This window comes from Impatiens glandulifera, chromosome 6 (assembly GCF_907164915.1).
Source record: "Impatiens glandulifera chromosome 6, dImpGla2.1, whole genome shotgun sequence".
Classification (NCBI taxonomy): domain Eukaryota; kingdom Viridiplantae; phylum Streptophyta; class Magnoliopsida; order Ericales; family Balsaminaceae; genus Impatiens; species Impatiens glandulifera.
The window spans coordinates 21,352,486-21,377,998 of NC_061867.1; the positions used below are offsets into that span (position 1 = coordinate 21,352,486).

At 30.6% G+C, this 25,513-nt stretch overlaps 3 non-coding genes across 3 annotated transcripts; all 3 read right to left on the minus strand.

Moving 5' to 3' along the window:
- Positions 1-2,741: 2,741 nt before the first annotated feature.
- LOC124944226 lies at positions 2,742-2,857 on the minus strand. The gene has a single exon (XR_007099867.1). It is a non-coding gene; the product is annotated as a U5 spliceosomal RNA (small nuclear RNA).
- A 1,755-nt stretch (positions 2,858-4,612) lies between these two features.
- Positions 4,613-4,728, minus strand: LOC124944225. Its single transcript, XR_007099866.1, has one exon. It is a non-coding gene; the product is annotated as a U5 spliceosomal RNA (small nuclear RNA).
- Positions 4,729-6,484: 1,756 nt separating this feature from the next.
- On the minus strand, positions 6,485-6,600 carry LOC124944224. The gene has a single exon (XR_007099865.1). It is a non-coding gene; the product is annotated as a U5 spliceosomal RNA (small nuclear RNA).
- Positions 6,601-25,513: the final 18,913 nt, after the last annotated feature.

The window sequence follows — 25,513 nt, forward strand, 5'->3', positions numbered from 1 at the left end:
GCACCGTTGTTAAGATACCATTGACTTTTTAGTCTAATAAATCCTTGATTTAGCGCCAACAAAAACGTTGCTTCCTCTGTTTCTTTCGCTTCTATCATATTGATTTCTACTTTTACATCTTCGACATACCAGTAGTCACAAACATACTGACCCAATTTGTGATAATTGGAGCACTAAATGTGCAATTTTTCGTATCCCTTCTCGTATCCGTCACTTCATTGTTTTCGTCTGTGTCTTCTTTCTCTTCCTCTACCTCCTGGATTTTCTCGAGACTTTTCATCATTTTCTCTCTTGATGTCTCGATTTTTTCCATGGCCTCGACCGCCACCACGAGAATAATCTCAATCTCGACCGCGGTCTCGATGAGCTACGCTCCCCTTTTCACCAAACAAATTCTTGACTAGAAGGGCTTGCTCCAAAGTCTCTTTCTTATGTTCGTTCATCCATTCCTCGTGCACCCGTAATGATCCATTTAATTCGTCGATTAAAAGTTTCTTCAATTCTATTCTCTTTGATTGCAGTCACTACATGGTCAAATCTTTGATGTAGAGAACATAAAATTTTCTTGATTACTCGAACGTCTTCTATGCTTTCTCCCATTCGCTTCATTTGGTTGACGATAGATAAAATCTGCGTGAAATACTCTGAAACAGACTTTGATGTTTCCTAATAAAGAGCATCATACTCTCCCCACAAAATCTAAAGTCATACCCTTTTTACCTTAACAACTCCTTTGTGAGAATTTTCCATGCCTCCTTCGACGTTGAGGCATTATCTACTTTCTCAAAAAACAACATTATCTAGACACTGGTGGAGGATAGAAAGGGCATACTGATCATTCTTTTTATTATTCTCGAACGTTTTAATCAGGGTCAACGTCGTATTTTTATCAGGTTCGACAATCCCACCGATTATGATTTCCCATGCACCTTAAGAACCATGTAACGTCTTTACTCGGATAGACCAACTATCATAGTTGTCCTTCACAAGACGCGGATATTAAAATATCAAAGACATACTTGCTCTGATACCACTTTGTTGAAAACGTATTCTCTCACAAATTCAACATAATAAGAATAAAAAAAGGGGAAGGAAATTTTATTTACTCTTAAAAGCACAAAATTAATGATAATTATGACACCTACTAAAAAAGATAATAACGTATAATATTAAGATACATATTAAACAAAAGACAATAACGTCTAATTTTTAATATCTTAATTAATTTTATTTTGGTAGTCATTTTTTTAAGGAAAATGTTGCGTCCGTTGAAATGTTTCATTTTCTTTGGCAACTTTAAAAGATCAACGAGCCCATTGGACTTTTTGGCTTTGTGCTGAACACATGGTTGTGTATTCTGATCTTCATGAACTCGTTGATACATAAGGCCTAATTCTAAGGTAATGTTGTTTTTTTATGTGTGACAAATTCTTTTGTCCGTTTTTCAGCTGACGTAGTAAAAAAGGAAGAAAGATAATTTTAAGTTATGTTTATTAAAATCATAAAATGAAATAAGTGTTTCTTTTAAGTCGGTCTTTATATTAAAAGCTCAATATCAGATTTGTTGAATCAATTTTCAAAATTTTAGATAATTGGTTACTCGGTTATATATAAGGTTGGTTCATTTGGTTTGTCGGTTTTAATCGTTAAATAATAGACGAAACTTAATTTAGAGAAAAACTGGATAAATTCAAAAATTACAGGGCACTTGGGTTTAAAGGCAAATTCTCATTATTGTTTGTTATAGGTCTACTATGTATGTAAGCTTTAGTCTCCTAAAGTTTTTATCTTTTTGTTTGTACCATGACAAGATACCCATATTCATTACTTTAGAAATGCGTTTTTCAATAAAATTGGCTACCTTGTTTGGCCTTAGGATTAAAACTTAGTGAGTTGGTAGTTGAAGGGTTTCTTTTTGTTTGGGAGCTTTAAAAGATCAATGAGCCCATGGACTTTTTGAATAGTATAACCACTATTTCTAGGATGTTAATGATAAACAATAATCAACACTTTAAAACTATATAAATATAATTAAGAACTAAAATTAATTATTAAATACTAGTTTAACAGTAATAACTTATTTGTTTTTATGAAGGATACAACTTATTTCATTGTTCCACTTAATTACCAAGATTACAATCTAATGGTGCAAATTACATCAAAATAAATTAGTTCAAGTTAGGACATTATTTGTAACTAAATTGAGAAGAAATGTCAAATACTATCAATTTGATAAAGATTTATGATGGATAATTTGGTTGGAGAGGAATCATAAAACTAGCAACAATTTAAGTCGTCGTTACGGATCATACACAATGCTATATTCTTTGAATTATATGGTGTTTGATCTAGATAACACATTTCCCTTTTGGTGGATCTTCAAATACATTAATTTTTGTTTGATTTCTCTCCACTAATTTATGTTATTTTCATTTTATTAAAATAATTGTCTGTTTTATAATATAATTGCACTAACCATTAAAAATAACGATGAGTAGTGAAATATTAAATTCTTGAAATGCTTATTTTTGTTTTATATTTTTATCATCATTATCCAACGTTGCATAGTCGAATGTAACATGTGCATATGCAAATAAGAGGATATAATTCTTGAAATTTTCCTCGACGTCACCTTACACATTAACTTCATATCTTTAATTGAAATATTTGGACATCCATAACACATTCGTTGTCGTTATATTAATCATATTTCATTTTTAATCTGATGATTTGTTAGAAGCAACCCCAAAGAGGAAGTCTCTTCCAAAGATACACATGTGTCACTATTTACGACAAGCACAGATTATTCTTTAGTAAAATGCGAAAGAATAATTGGCTTTGTGCTTAACACGTGACTGTGTGTTTTGTAATCTTCATGAACTCATTAATATATAAGCCCTAGTTCTAAGGTAATGTTGTTTTTGGATGTGGGACAAAGCGATTTTCAACTGACTGACTTGTCTATTAATAATAGTTATTTTAAAAGATAAAGTATTTTGAAGTAGTACGATAGGAAGAGAGAAAAATTTAATTTATGTTTATTACAATCATAAAATGAAATAAGTGTTTCTTTTAAATCGGTCTTTTTAATAAAAACTCAATATCAGATTTTCAAAATCTTTGATAATGGGATGCTCTGTTATATTATAAGGTTGGTTTATTTGGTTTGTCGGTTTTAATAGTTAAATAATAGATCAAACTTAATTTACAGAAATGTTGGATAAATTCAAAAATTACACGTCACTTGGGTTTAAAGGCAAATTATCATTATTGTTTGTTATAGGTCTACAATGTATGTAAGCTTTAGTCTCCTAAAGTTTCTATCTTTTGGTTTGTACCATGACAAGATACCCATATTCATTACCTTAAAAATGTGTTTTTCAATTAAATTAATGGCTATGTTTGGCCTTAGGATTAAAACTTAGTGAGTTGGTAGTCATTTGTTTTTTTAAGGAAAATGTAGTCATTTGTGGATGAGTTTCTTTTAGTTTGGGAACTTTAAAAGATAATGAGCCCATGGACATTTTGAGTAGTTTAACCACTATTTCTAGGATGTTAATGAGAAACAATAATCAACACTTTAAAACTATCTAATTATAAGACCTAAAATCAATTATTAAATACTAGTTTAACAGTAATAACTTATTTGTTATCATGAAGAATACTATTTATTTCATTGATACACTTAATTGCCAAGATTACAATCTAGTGGTGCAAAGTACATAAAATATATTAGTTCAAGTTATGACATTATTTGTAACTAAATTGAGAATAAATGTCAATAATATTACATTGATAAAGATTTATGATGGATAGATCGGTTGGAGAGGAATTATAAAACTTTCAACAATGTATGTCATTGTTGCGGATCATACACAATTATATCATCTTTGTATTATATGGGGTTTGATCTAGATAACCGAAAGATTCGTTCGTAGATATCATTGCCCTTTTGGTGGATCTTCAAATACATTAACTTTTGTTTGATTTCTCTCCACCAATTTTATGGTATTTTCATTTAATTAAAATAACTATCTATTTCATAATATAATTGTACTAGCCATACTATTACTTTGATAAAGAATTATTGTGGATAATTTGGTTAGAGAGGAAATATAAAACATCCAACAATGTAAGTAGTTGTTGCGGACCATACACTATACTATATATCATCTTTGTATTATATATGGGGTTTGATCTAGATAACCAAAAGATTCTGTTAGTAGATCTCATTTCCCTTTTGATGGATCTTCATACATATTAATTTTTGTTTCATTTCTCTCCACCAATTTTATGTTATTTTCATTTTATTAAAATAATTATCAATTACATAATATAATTGCACAAATCATATAAAATAACGATTTATGGTGAAATATTCAATTCTTGAAGTGCTTGTTTTTGTTTCATATTTTGATCATCATTATCCAATGTTGCATAATCGAATGAAAACATATGCATCTGCCACTAAGATGGATATAATTCTTGAACTTTTCATCAATGTCACCTTACACATTAACTTCATATCTTTAATTGAAATGGGTGGACATTCATAACAAATTCATAGACATTATATTAGTCATATTTTATTTTTAAACTGATGATTTGTTAGAGGCAACCCAAAGATGAAGTCTTCCAAAAATAGGCATATGCCACTATTTGCGACAAGCACACAATATTCTTTAGTAAAAGGCGAAAGAATAATCACTTTGTGCTTCACACATGGCTGTGTGTTCTGTAATCTTCATGAACTTGATGATATATTAAGGCCCTAGTTCTAAGGTTATGTTGTTTTTGGATGTGGGAAAAATTCTTTTGTCCGTTTTTCAATTGTGTCTATTAATAATAGTTGTTTTAAAACATAATGTATTAAGATAGGAAGAGTGATAGATTTAATTTATGTTTATTACAATCATAAAATGAAATAAGCGTTTCTTTTAAGTCGGTCTTTTTAATAAAAACTCAATATCAGATTGGTTGAATCAATTTTCAAAATATTTGATAATGAGTTGCTTGGTTATATTATAATGTTGGTTCTTTTGTTTTTTCGGTTTTAATCGTTAAATAATAGATCAAACTTAATTTAGAGAAATGCTGGATAAATACAAAAATTACACGACACTTGGGTTTAAAGGAAAATTTTTATTATTGTTTGTTATAGGTCTACAATGTATGTAAGCTTGAGTCTCCTAAACTTTCCATCTTTTGGTTTGTACCATGACAAGATACCCATATTCATTACCATAAAAATGTGTTTTTCAATTAAATTAGCTATGTGTGGCCTTAGGATTAAAACTTAGTGAGTTGGTAGGTATTTGTCTTTTGTAAGGAAAATGTAGTCATTTGTTGAAGGGTTTCTTTTAATTTGGAAGCTTTAAAAGATAACGAGCCCATGGACATTTTGAATAGTTTAACCACCATTTCTAGGATGTTAATGAGAAACAATAATCAACACTTTAAAACTATCTAAATATAAGACCTAAAATCAATTAATAAATACTAGTTTAACAGTAATAACTTATTTGTTTTCAAGAAGAATACTATTTATTTCATTGATCCACTTAATTGCCAAGATTAAAATCTAATGGTGCAAAGTACATAAAAAATATTAGTTAAGTTATGACATTATTTGTAACTAAATTGAGAAGAAATGTCAAATACTATTACATTGACAAAGACTTATGATGGATAGTTTAGTTGGAGAGGAATTATAAAACTTTCAACAATGTAAGTCATTGTTAAGGATCATACACAATTATTTCATCTTTGTATTATATGGGCTTTGATATAGATAACCGAAACATTCATTTGTAGATCTCATTGCCATTTTAGTGGATCTTGAAATACATTAACTTTTGTTTCATTTCTCTCCACCAATTTTATGGTATTTTCATTTAATTAAAAGAACTATTTATTGCATAATATAACTCCACTAACCATTCTATCACTTGGATAAGATTTACTGTGGATAATTTGGTTGGAGAGGAAATATAAAACTTTCAACAATATAAGTCGTTGTTGCGGATCATTCACTATACTATCATCTTTGTATTATATATGGGGTTTGATCTAGATAACCGAAAGATTAGGTTCGTAGATTTCATTGCCCTTTTGGTGGATCATCATATACATTAATTTTTGTTTCATTTCTCTCCATCAATTTTATGTTATTTTCATTTTTTTAAATAACTATATATTTCATAATATAATTGAACAAACCATCATTATAAAATAACGATTTGTAGTGAAATTTTCAATTCTTGAAGTGCTTGTTTTTGTTTTATATTTTGATCATCATTATTTGCATAATCGAATGAAAACATATGCATCTGCAACTACGATGGACATAATTCTTGAACTTTTCTTCAACGTCACCTTACACATTAACTTCATATCTTCAATCAAAATGTCTGGACAATCATAACAAATTCATAGACATTATATCAGTCATATTTTATTTTCAAACTGATGATTTGTTAGAGGCAACCTCAAAGAGGAAGTCTCTTCTAAAAATAGGCATATGCCACTATTTGCGTCAAGCACACGAGATTCTTTAGTAAAAGGCGAAAGAATAATTCGATTTATGTTTAACACATACTATGTGTTAGGTAATCTTCATGAACTCGTTGATATATTAGGCCCTAGTGTTGTATTAAATTAAACAAAGAAAAGAGAAAATTAATTAAGAAGGAAATAATTATTTAAATAAAAAAAAAATATATATCATAATTTTTATGATGTGGTTTGAATAAAACTAAGTTGGGTTATTTGTCGTTGTGTAGGTACAGATCTAAAGAAGATTGTATTTTTAGACGTTTTCTAACTCCTTTAGACGCGGTCTAAAGAAGAAGCGTAGTTAGAAGTCGTCTAATTCTATTAGACGTGGTCTAAGGAATGCGCAGTTAGACGTATTCTAACTCATTTAGATGTGGTCTTAAGGGATGCGCAGGTAGACGTCATCTAACCTTCTTAGACGCGGTCTGAAGAAGAAGCGCAGTTAGACGCTGTTTAACCTTTAGACGCGGTCTGAAGAAGAAGCGCATTTAGACGTCGTCTAACCTTCTTAGACGCGGTCTGAAGAAGAAGCGTAGTTATATGTCGTCTAACCTTCTTAGACGTGGTCTGAAGAAAGAGTGCGGTTAGACATCGTTTAACCTTTAGACGCGGTCTGAAGAAGAAGCACGCAGTTAGACATCGTTTAACCTTCTTAGACGCGGTCTGAAGAAGAAACAATGTCAGACGTCATCTAACCTTCTTAGATGCGGTCTAAAGAAGAAGCGCAGTCAGATGTTGTCCAACCTTCTTAGACACGATCTGAAGAAGAAGCGCAGTTAGACGTTGTCTAACCTTCTTAGACGCGATCTAAAGAAGAAGCGCAGTTAGACGCCGTCTAACCTTTAGATGCGGTCTGAAGAAGAAGTGTAGTTATATGTTGTCTAACCTTCATAAGACGTCTGAAGAAGCGTCTAACTACGTTCTCATCTCATCTGGAATTCTCGTTATCAGTAGTCTAACAAGCCAACTGATTTCAACAAATGAACGACTGCCACATATACGTCTATCATTCAAATTGCCCTTGTTGTACTCTTCCAGTACAACACAATATCAAAGAATATACGACGCACTACCTATTTGGTATGACCACGATTCCAACGATTATATTCCTGCTGTACTTCTATACTATGGGCGGCCATCCAACAAAAGGAGGACACGTGTCCAAGGAGAAGATTCGACCGTTGGCCTACTTCAAGTATAAATATTTACTCAAGCACAACGGACGAAGTGGAAACAAGCTATTGAATGGAATTGATAACTTGATTACTCAACTCACGAGCTTACTCTAACTTACTACTTCTTATCAAGCTACTTACAAGTTCTTGATCTAATTCTCTCTAAAGCGTTGTGTTTATATTTTCTAGAGAGAATTCTTTAATTCATTCACTGTTCTTTATATGTGAAACTTCAGTGTTGTAAGTTGAAAAAAGGCTGTTCTGTTCAACAAAGAGTTAAATAGAAGTTCATAATCAGGCAGTTGTTAAGTCATTAGATTCTAACTAGGTTTGTGTAGTGTGATCTATACCAATCAAAGTCTTCTAGTGAATATCCTTCCCTTTGAGGAAGAAGGGATGACGTAGGAGATTTATCTCCGAACATCCATAAAACTCCTTGTGTTCTTTACTTTCTATTGCTTGCATTCACCCATTAGACGCTTCAAATCCAACAAGTTGTTCCGCACTTAAACTTGTTCAAGAGCTTGCGAAGATTTGTGAAAAATAGAAACAAATTTTAACTTCTGACAGAGTTAAAATCGATTTGAAAGTCATTAACTGCCAACAATAGCCAAACCCCGTTTCTATTGTCAACACCGAACCTAATAAGTGGTATCAGAGCAGTGTTTTCTATTCTCAAACATCCTCAGATTCCTGAATCATGTCTATGGCTATCACCAACAAGATTCCTATGTTCTCTAAGAAAAACTACAACGAATAGAAAGTTAGAGTGCAAGCTCATCTATCTTTCATAAATGATGACATGTGGTATGTCATCACCGATGGTCCGATAAAGATAATGAAGGCCAGTTCCACTATTAACCCCGATGGTACTCCTATGATGAAGGAGAAGCCAAGATCTGAGTGGACCAGTGAAGATAAGAGGTAGAATAACCTCGACAACATGGTAAAAGACATCATCTACAAGACATTGACGATAACATGTTCAATAAAATAATAACATGCCCCTCTGCCAAAGAAATATGGGAGAGGCTGACTCAACTGTGTGAGAGCAATGAGCAAACAAAAGAAAACATACTCATGGTTACCACACAACAGTTCGATAACATCAAGATGTGTCCTAGAGAGACGATGACTGAATTCGATAGATTTAGTTAAATTATTACTACTCTCTCCACTCTTGGAAAGACATACAAAAACACAGAAGTTATGATCAAAGTCATGCGAGCGCTGCCCAAAGAGTGGAATATTAAGACGATGTCTATGAGGGAGTTCAAAGACGTCAACAAGATAGAGATCTATGTTTTTCTAGCCTATCTAAAGGCCTACGAGTTTGAGATAAACTCTAGGAACGAAAAGGAGCCATCCACATAGTCTATCATTACCAAGGCGCTGGTGACTACTAAGGAGTCACCCTAATGTTGTGAAGTCTGCTGCAAAACAAATCAGCAGCGATGTCATGACTCTTTTTGTGAAAAAATTCGGAAAATTCATGAAGAAGAATAATCCTAACTCAAGATCTTCAAATATTAATACCAACTCTAAGAGTGATTACAAGGCTAACTTGAAATATTTTAATTGTGATAAACTAGGACACTTCAAGGCTAAATGCAGAAAACCTAAGCGAGATGAGAAAAAGAAAGACGAGAAGAAGAACAAGAAAGAGTTGAAGGCTCTCATGGCTTCTGATAGCAAAGCCAAATGGGCACAAAGCGACTAAGATGATTCATCATCTAGCGACATCGATGATGAAGAAGTTACCTACTTCATGGCAGAGGAAGAATCTGAGGTACAACATGTCAGTTGCCTGGAGGAATCCATCTGGTATCTAGACAGTGGATGTTTTAGACACATGACCGGAGATAGACGACTGCTGACTGAAGTGACAAAGTGCACTGGACCTAAAATCACCTTTGGAGACAACAACAAGGCTAAGATCGTGGGTAAGGGTAAGATTATCTATGGTAGCTTCTCTATAAATGATGTGCTACTAGTTGAAAACATATGTTATAACTTGATCAATATCTTCCAATTGTGTGACAATGGCTATATTATTAATTTTCAAAAATATGCCTGCCTGGTTAAGGATTAGCATGGCAACACCCTGTTGACCGGAAGAAGAGTAGGAAATTCTTACAAAATGAATTGGAAAAACAGGACGTCTGATCCTTTATGTATGGTAGCCAAAAATGATCAAAATTGACTATAGAATAAAAGATTAAACCACCTGAATTTTAAAGCCACAACATCTGTTCAAATGACTTAGTTTTTGGAATGTCAAATTAAAGTTTTCAAAAGACAAGGTCTGTCTTACTTGCCAGATGGGCAAACATGTTAGATCAACTTTTAAAAGTAAAGGGAATTCTCAATCCGACCGATGCCTGTAACTATTACACAGGATCTGTTTGGTCCAATTCCAATAAAAAACTTGGGAGGAAAGAGATACACTCTTGTCATGATTGATGATTTTTCAAGATTTATTTGGGTTATATTTTTACATTCTAAGGATCAAACTGCTGAAAATTTTATTAAAACCCTTAGAAGACTTTAAAACGAAAATATTTAAGTATCATCAAAATTAGAAGTGACTAGGGAATCGAGTTCACCAACAGACGTTAGTCTTTTTACCTTGAGGAGACAGGTATTAGACACGAGTTGTCTAGTTTCAGGACTCCACAACAAAACGGTGTTGCTGAAAGGAGAAACAAAATACTGAAGGAAGCAAACGAGATCTATGCTAGCTGACTCAAGTGCGTCTCAAAGATTTTGGGCATAGGCCATAAATACAACATGTTACACGCAAAACAGATCAATGATTAATAAACATTTTAATAAAACACCTTACGGATTTTTTTATGGAAGAGCTCCTACAGTTTCATATTTTAGGATCTTTGGATGTAAGTGTTTTTATCCATAATAATGCGAAAAATTATTTGACTGCCTTTGATGCTAAGGCTAATGCTGGAATTATGTTAGACTATTTATCAGTTAGTAAGTCTTATAGAGTATAGAATAAACGAACTCTAACTGTTGAAGAATCTCTCCATGTTGTTTTTGATGTGTCTATTGAAAGTAACTCTAACGAGAACATTGAAATTGCCAACAGATTAGAAATGAATAGTCTTCAATCTGATAGTGATGATGAAGGTCCGGTCGACAGGAACAAACCATCTGATCAGATGGCTGACCTAGTTGATATTCAACCAGACGTCCAGACAAGTTAGTGGACGGCTGATAGTCCGGACGTCACGGGGCTGTCTAACTAGATGTCTATTCTTTTAGGATCAAGTTTCAAATAGAACATAAATCATCCACCTGAATTAATAATTGGTAATCATAATGCTCCTCTTAGGACTAAACGCCAATTAATGGATGATATTACAAACTCATCATTTATTTCTCAAATTGAGCCAAAGAAATCGATGAAGCATTGCTCGATCCATATTGGATTAATGATATGTAAGAGGAGCATAATCAATTTGAAAGAAATAAAGTATGGCATCTGACTCCAAGACCGACTGATCAATTGATCAATTGAACCAGATGAGTTTTTCGGAACAAGTTTAGTGAAGATGGCTTAGTTATGAGAATTAAAGCCCGATTGGTTGCTCAAGGATATAGGCATGAGGAAGGAATTGACTTTGAGGAGTCATTCGCCCCTGTTGCTAGACTTGAAGTAATTAGAATCTTCCTAGCTTATGCATCCTTTAAAAATTTTAAAGTATATCAAATGGATGTAAAAAGTGCATGTTTAAATGAAATTTTAAATGAGGATGTGTATGTTGAACAAACAACTGGCTTTTAAGATAACTCCCTACCTAATCATGTTTTTAAACTTGAAAAAGCTTTATATGGTCTTAAAAAATCTCCTAGAGCTTGGTATGACACTATAAAAAAATTCATATTTGACCATGATTTTGTTATTGGCACAGTTGATAAAACTTTGTTTAGATTTGAAAAGTTTCTCATATATTAGTTGTTCAAATATATGTTGATGATATCATATTTGGGTCAACTAACCCTAAATTATGTGTGAAATTTTCTAAGTTGACGCATGACAAATTCGAGATGAGTATGATGGGAGAATTGATATTCTTCCTTGGTCTTCAAGTTTGTCAACTTGAAGATGACATATTCATCAATCAAAATAAGAACACCAGTGAGCTTTTAAATTTTTTTTGAATGGAAAGCTGTTCAGCTGCAGCTACTCTAATGAACTTTTCCAGCAAGCTCGACAAGCATGAAGATAGCCAGAGTGTCAATATCACTACATACAAAGGGATCATTGGTTATTTGCTCTACTTAACAGCTAGCCGGCAAGACATCATGTTTGCGGTCGACGTCTGTGGAAGATTTCAGGATAATCCTAAACAATCTCATTATATTGCTTCTAAGCGTATCTTGAAGTATTTAAATGTGGGATTATGGTATCCGAAAGATTCCAGTTTCAATTTAATTAGTTATTCTGATGCAAATTATGTAGGTGGTAATGTTGATTGGAACTTCATCATCACTATCAAATTAGAGAATAGTAGCTTCTAACCTGTTAGCAACTTCAATGACTTCATTAGAATTGCTTTCAACAGATTCATCAAAAACTATATCGGTAGATTCTTCAACATTTAGAATTTGTTTATTAAACACTCTATAAGCTTTACTAACTGATGAATAGCCTACCATAATACCAGCATCAACCTTAGCATCAAAAAAGTCAAATAATTTTTACCATTGTTATGATTAAAACACTTATAGAGATTTTAGGGACTTTACCATGAAAGATTTCGTAAGGTATTTTATTAAAACGTTTAATAATCATTGATCTGTTTTGAGTATAACAAGTTGTATTAATGACTTCCGCCCACAATTTTTGAGAAACACTGGAGTCAGCTAACGTAGATCATACTACTTCCTTCAATGTTCTATTTCTCCTTTCAAAAACACAATTTTGCCGTGGAGTTCTAGCACTAGACAACTCATGTCTAATACCCGATTCCTTACGGAATTAAGACATATATTTTTTTGGTGAACTCAGTTCCTCTATCACTTCTAATTTTTATAACATTTAAAGATTTTTTATTTTGAAGTCTTCTAAGGATCTTAATCAAATTATCAGCTATTTGATCCTTAGATGCTAAAAATATAACCCAAGTAAATCTAGAAAAATCATCAATAATGACAAGGGTATATTTCATCCCCCTAGACTAGTTACTAGAATTGGACCAAATAGATCCATGTGCAATAATTCTAGGCACCTGTCAGATTGAGTATTCCCTTTAATTTTAAAAGTTGATCGGACCTGTTTTCCCATCTGGTAAGTAAGACAGACCTTATCTTTGGAAAACTTTAATTTAGGAATACTAGAAACTAAATCTTTAGATCAAATGTTGTTTATTGTTTTAAATTTCAAATGATTTGATCTTTTATGCCAAAGCCAGTTCTAGTCATTATTAGCTATCATTTATACAAGATCAGACGTCTGGTTTTTCTAGTTCATTTTATAAGAATTACCTACTCTACTTCCTGTCAATAGGGTATTACCCTGCTGATCCTTAACTAGGCATGCATATTTTTGAAAATCAACAGTAGAGCCATTGTCACACGTGGCTGATACTGATCATATTATAGCACAAGTTTTCTATAAGTATCATGTTATTAATAGTAAGGTTACCGTAAATAATCTTACCCTTACTCACGATTTTACATTTATTGTTGTCACCAAATGTGATCTTAGGCCCCGTGCACTTCGTCACTTCAGACAACAACCGTTTGTTGCATGTCATGTTTCAGGAATAGCCGATATCCAGATACTAGACAGACTCTTCCAAGAAGCTGACTTGATGTACCTAAAAATATACATATTTACAATTTTGGTACCCATATTCACTTGGGTCCGTGGTTGATCAGTCCCTTGGGGATCCATATTTGGGTTATTTTGATGGATCTCCCATTTTGAGTTATGAGCAGTGCGTATGATTTAGGGTCGGTAGACGTCTTCCTGTCATCCGCTGATCTGTTAACTTTAGAGGATGGTTTTTGTCGAAAACTTCTTGACTATCTGTCAAGTTTTTGTTTTCCAGACTTGCTGGCTGCCCTCTTCTTGGGTTTCAGTGAGCTTGAAGTTAGCTTTACATACTTAATCTCATCATTTGAAGTTAAATAATCACAGCTGTGATTAGTTCCAATTTCAGTTAAATGTGCATTGACAAATCTTATAGACTTTAGTTCGCCTTTTACTGGGTTGAACTTTTGTTGGACTTATCTGTGTTGCCATAATCAAATTCTTAATCGGATTTACATCCGGAAGGTCTTAGCTGAGTTATCAACTGTCAGACGACATCCCCAGATTTCATCCAAGAACTAATCACATAGTTTAACCATTAGTTTTCAGAAGAAAGAGTTTGAATCATCTCCTTGAGCTTCTCATTCTCAGATAAGAGCTCAGATATTTTCAAAACTTCTTGTTCAGTGACTTGAGATTAAGAAGATAGGCTATCAAACTTGTTTTTCAAATTTAGCTCATTAAAAGAGTCTGATAGCTTCTTGTACTCAATGACCATGTCATTGAGTGCAATGGTTAAGTCATCTCGTGTGAAATCGTTTTAGGAGAAGTAAAATACCTCAGAGTCTTCATGTGACATGAAGCACTTGACGACTTCATCATCACTCTCACTTGATGAGCTGTAGTCAGAGTCACTGTAGGCCCACTTGCCTTTGCATCCTCGGCTAGGAGAGCTTTTTGTTCCTTCTTGTCCTGGTGCTTCTTGTAATCCCTTTTTGGTTTTCTGTATTCTGCCCTGAAGTGTCATAGTTTATCATAGTTAAAACACTTCAAGTTAGCCTTGGAATCACTCTTATGATGAATGATCTCCCTACTGTGTTTGAAGTTGTAACTGGTTCTACTAAGAAGCGACAACAAACTGATAAATTTTTGATCACTAACCGAAACAGCAACAAGTCAAACTCCAAAATGGTAAGTCCATTTTTTGAATATAATTTAATTTTTCCTCATGGATTCTTTTACACTTATGCAATATCTCATTAGCCTTGTCCTCTCCTGTAAATGTCAAAGTACTTATGTTATGTGCGCTATCTAGAATTTTATTTGTCTCAATGATTTGGCTTCATTTGGTATAATGATTAATTTTCAGAATTATTTTGTTATTTTTTATTTCATTAGGTATAGTTATATTTAATAGTATAATTATGATATTTTCATACATAATAAATGTAGATTTTTATGAATCATAATCAAGATGAAACAAAACGCATGCCCAAACAACTCATTAAAGGTATTTTGGTGTAATGATTTGCTAGAGTGTACCTGAGAACTGTCTTTAATTATCCCCTCTATGGATTGTTATCCACTTTTCCTTTCTTCGAGATAACATGTATATTTAAAACATCTCACTGTAATCTTTATTTTTGAGTTTACCTAACAAAATTTAGCATGACTATATTACAAATATGTACTATTGGCTAAACACAATCATTAATAGCCTTGATACTTACAGGGGCTTAGGGTTGTTGTTGGCGCCATATCCCGCATCAGGATTGTCAAGGAAGCTATTTGTCAATTTATGACCCGTCTGCCCTACCATTTCAGGTTTTTTTATTTATTTATTTTAAGTTTAAAAATAACTCAATTCGAAAAATATCTTTGTTTCATATCATTGTACTTGTCATTTCTATTTTGATTGTCTTGTTTTAAGTTTTATAGTCTTTACAATACCCTAGATTTACTAATTATTTACTAACACTAGTGGTCATCCACAGACCCTATTGTTGAATCAATGATCATGAGATGATGATGAGAATAAACCAAATAATGATGATAATTGATTATAATATATATATATATACATTGGTGATGACAGATATTTCAACACCATGATTTGATTCTTTGAATACATGTGTACTTACAAGTTCAATTACATTCTTTGAATACATGTGTACTTACAAGTTCAATTACATTCTTTCTCCATGCCAAATTACATACCTATTACCAATCATTCACTTCAGATTGAATTGGAATTGGATTTGGATGTTTAATCATAATAAGAAAGGTATTTTACCTGACTTCATGTATCAATACTATTGACTTGATTTCTATTTTAAGTATTCAAAAACCGAATTCATAGATCAACTATTCCACCACCCGAAGCTAGAAGACTAGACTGATGGGGAGACCAAGTTATGGCCTAAACTACAACCGTATGCTCTGTTAATTTTATAACTAGTTGTTGTGATTGCAGGTTTCAAACCAGAAGTTGTTTCATTCATCTTCTTCTTAAAGATTCATATGACCATTTCAATCTACATACCTAATTCATTACATTAAAATTAGACCCATTATAACAAAATTCATATGCAAACTCTATGTTCTATTATTGATTTATTCTCTGGTTTGTATGTAGAGCAAACAATGAGGCACTTAAAAATGAAATAGATCAGTCTCTAGTCTCTGTTGTCGGGCTCAGAAGACAACAAATATGATAAAGACAGCGATGATGAAAGTGAAGAAGATTCAGTGTAATCTCATCTACCAGCCAATTCTATTGGATCGACGTATATATATTTACTTAATTGTTTTGTCTTTAAGTATACAAATTTGTTAGTCTTGTTTTCTTAAACCATTGGAACATCATTAAAAACTTGTAATATATATATATATATATATGATTTTATAAGATAATATTGTTTAGAGGATTTATGTTTTTTTTATTATTATTTAAAATGTTAATAATTGGTATGTATGATTTTCTAAATGTTCTTTTTAAAGATTATTTAATTTTAAAATAAATAAAAAATAAAAATTCAGATAAAATTGTCAAAACAAACTGAAATTAAATTTAAAAATAAAATAGTCTTTTGGAAACGTTTAAATGAATGTTACCAATGCTTAAATAAGCGTTGCTAAAACTTACGCCCATCCTGCTTTTGGCTACATAAGAATAATGGTCGGTGATCTTTTTGGCTACGCTTTTAAGGGTTATTAGAAGTCTTTTTAAGCGTCGCCGAAAGTCCTTTTTTTGTAGTGGCAAAAATAAATTTCCTCATTATGATGTGTTTAGATGAGGGAATTTATCAAAACCAAACAAAATCTCTAGAGTTTGAGATGAAGAGCAAGAGAAAACAAGAAGACATAATTACCAGAAAAAAAGTGATGACGCATAGGGGTCATCACCCATTTTATTGATTGATGAATAAAGTAAACAATTGTTTCTATTCTTTATATATCTATTATCTTAATAATACTTATATATTAAGCTTAGATTAAACTTATGGCTAAACCTATTTTAAGACATCTATGAATATAAATATAAATTAAAACTCTATAATGGGAAATCTTATATTTACAGACTCTATCATAATGGGCATTCCCATGTTTACATTAATTATAAAATTATTTTAACATTCCCTTCTCAAGGTGAACATCCTTAAGGTTAAACATGGACAACAATTTCTGAAATTGATTTATCTTCAAAGCTTTTATAAAAACAAAATATGCCATTTGTAAGTGAGTATAAATGTGCTTCGTGACAATGAAACATTCTTTGAACTTGTCCTTGGCAAGATGATAATCTATTTCTAGATGTTTCGTCTTATCGTGAAAAATTGGATTATTAGTTATAAGCATTGTTGTTTGATTATCACACTATAAAGTAATAGGAAAATGCACATATTATTTTAATTCAGTTAGAATATATGAAATCCAAGAAAGTTCACATTACCGAATAAGCAAGACTACGATATCCTGCTTCAGCATTTGATCCCAAAAAAATTGTTTGTTTTTTGTTTTCCAAGATATAATTGAATCTCCCAATTTAATAAAAACTTGTTAAAGATTTACGATTGTTTGACGAATTTGCTCAATTTGTATTTGTATAACATTTGATGATTTTGTTAGTTTTTTAGGGTTAAAAATACCAATTGATAAATTACCTTTAAGGTATTGCAGAACTCTTAAAGTTAATTTTCATTGGAGTACATTTGGTTGATGCCCATGTATTGGCTAAGCTGTTTAATAGAAAATCAATATTTGGTCGTGTAAAATTTAGATAAATAAGTTTAACAACAAGTCTTATGTATTTTTTAGGATCTTTTAAAAGATCATAACTAAATTTTTCTAACCCGAGTCTTTTAGAAAAAAAATAATTTTCTGAGTTGGAACTAAGTAAACCTGTCAGTTAAAATATTAATGATATATTTACGTTGACAATACCTGCTTTATTTCTACTAATTTATTGATCAATAAAATATTTTGCTTCATTTAAGTCCTTAATAGAAAAAAAGTCATCCAAAAACATTTTAATTCTAGAAATTTCAATCAGGTCTTTTCTAAAATGAGCATATAATAAACATATACAACTAAAATAATAATTTTATCTTTTTTATGATGAACAAACAATTATCATCCCAAGACTGTTTAAAACTAAAAAAAATTAATTAGTTTGTAAATTCAGTATTCCATTGTCTAGATGATTGTTTGATATCGTACTTCTTTTTAAAAGTTTAAATTTTTTCCATTTTTAGACTTAGAATAATCTTCGGATATTGTCATATATATATATATATTTTTTTTTTTCATCAATTATACAATGAAGAAATACATTATTGACATCTATCAATTTTGATGTAGATGCAAATTATCTACAGTAGTTAGAGTTAAAATTAAAATAAGTCTTATAGTAACAACCTTTCTTATGGAGCAAAACTATGTTTATAATTTATTCATTTTCTTTGATTATATCCCTTTCTAATAAGTATTGTTTTAATTTTTAAACTGCATCATCAGGATTAATTTAGTCTTGAATATCCATCTACAACATATGATTTCTTTTGCTTTTGGAAGATCAACCATTTTTCATGTTTCATTATTTTCTATTGTTCCATGTCATTTATCCAACAATCATTCATAGAAGATTCTTTGTATGAAAATTGGTTCGTTTATTTTTTAATGTTCATTAAGAATTTTTCCTTATTTAAATCATTTAAGTTTTTTTAAAAAGAAAAAGTTTTAGAAACATAATGACTTTTATTAATATTCATAATATAATCTTTTGTCCATATTGGTTTTCTTATAATTCTATCACTTTTTCTTATTTGTTTTTGAAAATTATCTAAAATAATATCATCAAAATTTAATGATTCTTCTTCAATTTAATTAAGTTAAAATTTTCTTGTTGTTCATTTTATATCAAGTTATCTTGTAAAAATTCTCAGTTAAAACAATAATTTTTGGACGGTTTTGATTAGGCATCATTTCTTTAAAATCATCACAAAAATTATTTTTAACTTTAACATAAATATGATTTTAAATATCTTTAAATTAATATTTATTTTCATCAAATTGAAAGATACTTTCATAAAAGTTTAAGTAAAATTATATTATTTTCAAAGTCATACAATTTATATGTTTTTTTTTGACCAATTTGATATCCTAAAAAAATTGATATTATTCCCCTAATATCAAACATGTTTTTTTTGAGCTATAACAAAGACATCAAAATGTCTTTATATCTGCTAAAACTGATTTATTGTATTTTAAAATTTCAAATCGAAATTTCCAACCTAAATTTTTAGATGGAAATCTATTAATAAGATGTGTTTCCAAAAGATGAAAAAGGCCCAAAATTTTATTGGTAAAAGGGATTGAAACATTAAAGATCTTGCAACTTTTAGTATGTTTCTATGTTTTTTTTTCTGCAACCCCATTTTGTTGTGGGATGTAGACACAAGTCGTTTGATGCAAAAAAATGATTTGAAAAAGATTTACACTTTGAATTAACAAAGTTTGTACCTGTTCGAATTATTTTGATATTAACATCATATTGAGTTTTCACAATTTCATAAAACTCAATAATCTTATAAAAAACAACTTCATTATTTTCAATTAGGAATGTCGAAGTGAATTTACTAAAACTAACAACTATAGTAAACATAAATAGACAATTAACGAAACATTGTTTCTCTATAAGAATTTTGAGCTATTAGTTTTACTATATGAAAAATGCAGTTTATGCATTTTAGATTTGTTACACACTTCACAGTGTTTTAGTTTTGAAATGTAATTAAAATAATTTTGTTTCAATACAAAATCAGATGGATGTCCAAATTTAAAATGCAAAAGATCATAATAAACAACATTTGTACAAATTGAATTTCTCGTCTTATTCAAAACAATATCGTTCTTACTTTAAGAGATAGTATCTAAAATATATACTGAATTCAAAATATAACCAATAGCTAAGATGTCACAAGAATCATGGTAATGCATTTTGCAACATGAAGAATAAAAAAACATTTTTTTTGGTTGTAACAGTTTTGAAACATACATCAAATTAAACTCAAAGGAAAACATTTTCATGTATACTTTTGTTTGAAATTTTCATTTTACCCATGAAATTAACAAACACTTTGTTATGTTTGGTAGATATACGTAGACTAGTTCAAACAATGCGTTAACCTCAAACATATTTTGTTTTTCAAAACACACATGATTACCAACACTAGTGTCAATAATTATAATTGTTCTTTGAATCTTAAATCATTGTCAGCACAATAAACAACATTGAGATGACTTCTTGAGTATATTACCGTTGAGAGTTGTTATAATTCTGATCATCATCGATGTAGTTGAGAGGAGTGGACGCCATGTTAATATGATTTTTCATTTTCTTTCCATCTTTGTTCCCTTTCCACTAGTTAGGGTACCAAATAATTTTGAAACATTCAACTTGTAAATGACCATTTCCTCGACAAAATTTGTAGTAGATGTTTCCTTTTGAGCTTCCCCTTTAGTGATTTTATTTTCTGTCCTGATCTTTCCTCGACTACTTCTTTCTCCAAAATTTAACGCCATTGCAAAATGTTCTATAATCTCCTTTCCAATTTGACTGAATTCCCTTTTCTTTTGGACCGATAGAATAAAAGCATATGCTCTATCAAGATCTGACTCTAATTCAAACACAAGAATCTGACTCTTTAAAAAGTCATAAGAATCATTTAAACCTGTAAAGAATTGACACAATCACCTCTTAACATTAACTTTTTTCAACTTCTTCTAAAATTTTATAGCACATATTAACCATAATCTTACTGTCACATCTTGATAGTGAGTTTAATACTCTTGACAGTGAGTTTAATACTCTAAACTTATCCCATAATCAAATCATCTTGGAATAATAAGGTTCAATTATTCTTGATCCCTACTTCATTAAAATAATCACTTTCTGAATTTGGAAAGATGATTGCTCATTATTTACTTGATACTGTTTCTTGATTCCTTCCCATAGATCCATTGTAATCTCAGTGTGTATAAAATTTTATTTCTGGTAAGAATTTGATCCGTCTATAAACCCTTATTTGGACTTAGTCGTGAGTGCGATATGCACACTTCGATTGCTACTCATATAGTTATTTTTATTGAATAGAGTAGTAACAATGAACATACCAAGATTGTTGTGTGTGCGCAGATAAGTATAGATTAGCGTTCACTAGTTGTGTCATTCTTTTTTTGACTTCAATCAGCGACTTCCCTGTAGAAGAATTTTCAAACTTTGTTTCGATATCCCTTGAATTACTTCTTCATCTATAAGTAGATTTTTCACCTTGTTCTTGCACCTGTCTATCATACCATATCCAAAAAAACAAAATATATTAGATTTGAGATGAAGAGCAAGACAAAACAAGAAGAAATAATTATCAGAAAAAAGTAATGATGCATATGGGTCATCTCTCGTATTAATGATTGATGAATAAAGTAAATAATAGTCCATATTCTTTATATATTTATCAATTTAAGTATCTTAATAATATTTGTGTATTATGTTTAGACTAAAGTTATTTCTAAACCTATTTTAATATATCTATCAATATACATTATAAATTACAACACTATATATGGCATTCCAATATTTACAAACTCTATCATAATGGGCATTCTCATGTTCACATAAATTATACATTTATTTTAACAGAATTTCAAATCAATAAAAATCGATATTGTATTACAGTTCAATACCTATATTTGGAAAAATTATGAAATTGTAAGTCCCAATTGTTTGTTTGATATTTTTCTTCTTTTTTCATACTTAATATAACTGAAATTGTAAACATTAGATTATGAATACTACTAATTCTCTGTTTATAGCTTTATAATAAAACAACGTTGATAATTTTTCATATTTAGTATACTAGGTATGAACTAAAATGAAGGTTACCATTTAGATCGTTGGTTTTCACCACAAATGCATGTGGTATAATATGATAAGCTGATAAAAATATCAATATCGAATTCCTAGAAATCTTGAGAATACCTACAGTGAATTTCAATGATTTATTGCCTGGTAAACTATAAATATAGATAATCACGCATTTCTACTTCATATCATGCGCATAAGCGTACACTTACTTACAATTAATTTTCTAACTCTTTCAAACATTAAAAAATAACAAAGGAGAATACATAAACTTTTTGCTACACAAAATTCAATATACCTGAGCATAATTTGATTATATCATTTTCCAATGTTTCATGTGTGCATACAAATTTTCCTATAGAGAATGGTTGAAGTGAATAATTCAACATTTCTGCAAAAGAACAATTGACTTTCAACAAATGTTTTCAAAAAACTATAATTTCCTTAAAAATGTATCTAAGTAACATACTTACAATGAATGGATTAGAATGCATGTCAACATATTGGCGATAACAAAAAGAATCAGCCAAAGCAAGGTAGTCCTAGAGTATTTAGAAGAGTTCTTACATTGGGAGAGGATTCATCTTTTGATACATATAACCAATATAATCCAAATATGACTCTAAAAGATATCATAGAGTCCCTATAACAAATAGTAAGTGTTAAAGTGATCAAAAAATTAGACAATTAAAAGAAATATATTATTGATATAAAAAATTATAATGAATTGTCTACTTTATTTAAATATTACGTACTACATCAATCATATATTATATTTCTTTTGAAAATATGGAAAATTTTAAACAAGTTAAGAAAAAACTTCCACCATTAACTTCAAACACAAACGAGCAGTAGTCTAACCTTTATTTCCTTCCTCTTTGTCGGGATATATTTTTCAAACTGGATGGTATTTTTTTTCTAATCACTCAATCATTTTTAATCATGAATGAGAAACTTTTAAATTTCTTGATTAAAGATCAAGCCATAGAATTAGGACAGATGATTAAAAACGTGAAAATCCAGATATGCCTATTTGACTTTTAATCTAGTATTTATATTATATTAAAATATTACAATAGTCCTTGTATTTTATCCATACATTCAAAATGAATATAAAACTAATTATTTACTTTATTTTACATCCCCTCCTCAAGATGGACATCTCTCAAGTTCATCTTGTCTCGGAGGCTGAAAAATAAACCACGATCTAAAGCTTTTGTGAATATGTCAGCTTCTTGCATCTTTGAATAGACATGTAGAGGTATAATAAAACCTTGTTTAAAGTTATCTCTAACAAGATGACAGTCTATATTTAAATGTTTTGTTCTCTCGTGGAAGACTAGATTTTTAGCAATATGAATGGCAGCTTCATTACCACATCGAAGTAGAATCGGCAAACTCACTTTATTGTTAAAATCGTTCAACAAATAAGATATCCACTTTAGCTCACTAACTGTAGTGGCCATACACTGGTATTCTGCCTCAGCAGTCGACTGTGATACTGTAGTTTGTTTTTTTGTCTTCCATGACAGCAAAGCTCCTCCAAGTTGAATGCAATAACATGTGAGAGATCTTCGACTATCTGTACATGTTTCCCAATCGGCATCTGAAAAACCCTCAATCATATAGTTATAATTACAAGGGTAAGAAAGTCCTAGTGAAGGCATGTCCTTTAAGTATTTAACTACATGTAAAGTGGCCTCCCAATGAACTTTTAATGGTTTATGCATATATTGACTCAGCTGTTGAACACTAAAACCAATATCTGGTCGAGAGCAGTTTAGCTAGGTAAATCATTCGTCCAATTAGTTTTCTAAATTTTTCTAGTTCGACTAATTCTGGACTGTTCAATTCATTAAACTTTATCCCATTTTTTATGGGAATTTCAACTGGTTTGTACCCAGATAATTATGAGTTAGCTAGTATGTCAAGTGTATACTTGTGTTGATTTACAAACAAACCAGCACAAGTGCGTTATAATTCTAGTACAAGGAAATACTTAGCATTACCTAAATCTTTGATTGTGAATTTTGAATCTAGATATTTTTTACCGCTATTAATAGTTTGTAAACAATTTACAGCAACAAGTATGTCATCTACATATACTAATAAGGCAGTAAATGTTTTTCAGTTTTCAATATAAATAAACAATTATCATTTATTGACTGAATAAAGCCAAATTCAATCAATTTTTTTTGAAAACACTTAATTATTCCACTACATTGATGATTGTTTTAAGCCATAAAGGCTTTTATTAAGATGGCATACCTGATTTTATTTTGATCCAATTAGCTCTTTTGAAATGTGCATGTATACATCTTCATCTAGGTCACCGTGGAGAAAAGCAATGTTAATGTCAAACTACTGTAAAAACCAATTGTTAGAGGCTGTAAAAGCGAGTAAAATTCTATCGTGACAGCTTTTATAAATGGAGAGAAGCTATCGTAGAAGTCAATCCCATCTCTTTGGTTGTATTCCTTTGCTACTAGCCTCGCTTTGTACTTTGCCACTGTTCCATTTGGATTTAATTTCGTCTTGTAAATCCATCTACATCCAATTGGTTTTATCCCATTTGGAAGTATAATTAGATTCCGAGTAGTATTGTTTTTTAAGGCAGTTAGTTCCTCATTCATGGCAATCAGCCAATGTTTAATTTTTTTCAACTTTTTTGTAAGATTGTGGTTCTTTAACTATGGAAATAGTTCCTAAAATATCTATGTGTTCATTATTAATGCATTTAGTTTTATATGGAAAAGTATTTGGAGTATAAGAAGTTCCACTTTTAAGATTTGTATTTGAATTAACAACATAATTATCATGCCAAACAGGGTCTTCTTTTCCCTATTACTTTTTCTTTGTTGATTTTGTAAAACATTGGTTTCACTTGGTTGTATAAAAGAGTTTTGTTTAAAGTTTTCACAAAAAATTGAATCATGATCAGCATTATCATTTATAAAAGTTGAATCTCCTATAATTGAGTCTTCTGATTCTTCATCAGATTCATCAAAATGATCTATATTTATAGAATCATTTATCTTTTCTGTAATTTTTATTTTCTTTTGATATGAAAAGATATTTTCATAAAAAATAATATATCTTGTGACAAAAATATTTTTAGTTGCAGTGTCAAAAACTCTATATCTTTTTTGTCCTAGACAATATCCAATGAAAACACATTTTTCCCTCTTGATTCAAATTTAGTTTTGTGAGTAGTGTTGTTTTTGGCATAGCACAAACATCAAAAACTCTTAACTGTGAAAAATTTGGTTTTTTTTATAGTTAAAAAAATTGAGTTTTCTAATTTAAAATTTGTGTGGGAGTCGTATTAACAATATGTGTTTCCGTTAGGATTGAAAAGACCAAAAAATGAAAGTAAACTTGCTTGAAATAGAATAGAACGGACAATTTGAAGAAGGTGCTGGTGTTTTCGTTCTACCACCCCATTTTGTTGTGGGGTGTAAGGGCAAGATTTTTGATTCAATATTCCATTTGTTTTGAAAAAATTCTAACATTCAAAACTTAAGAACTCACTTCCATTATCAGTTCTTATAGTTTTAATGAACAATTCAAATTGTGTTTTGA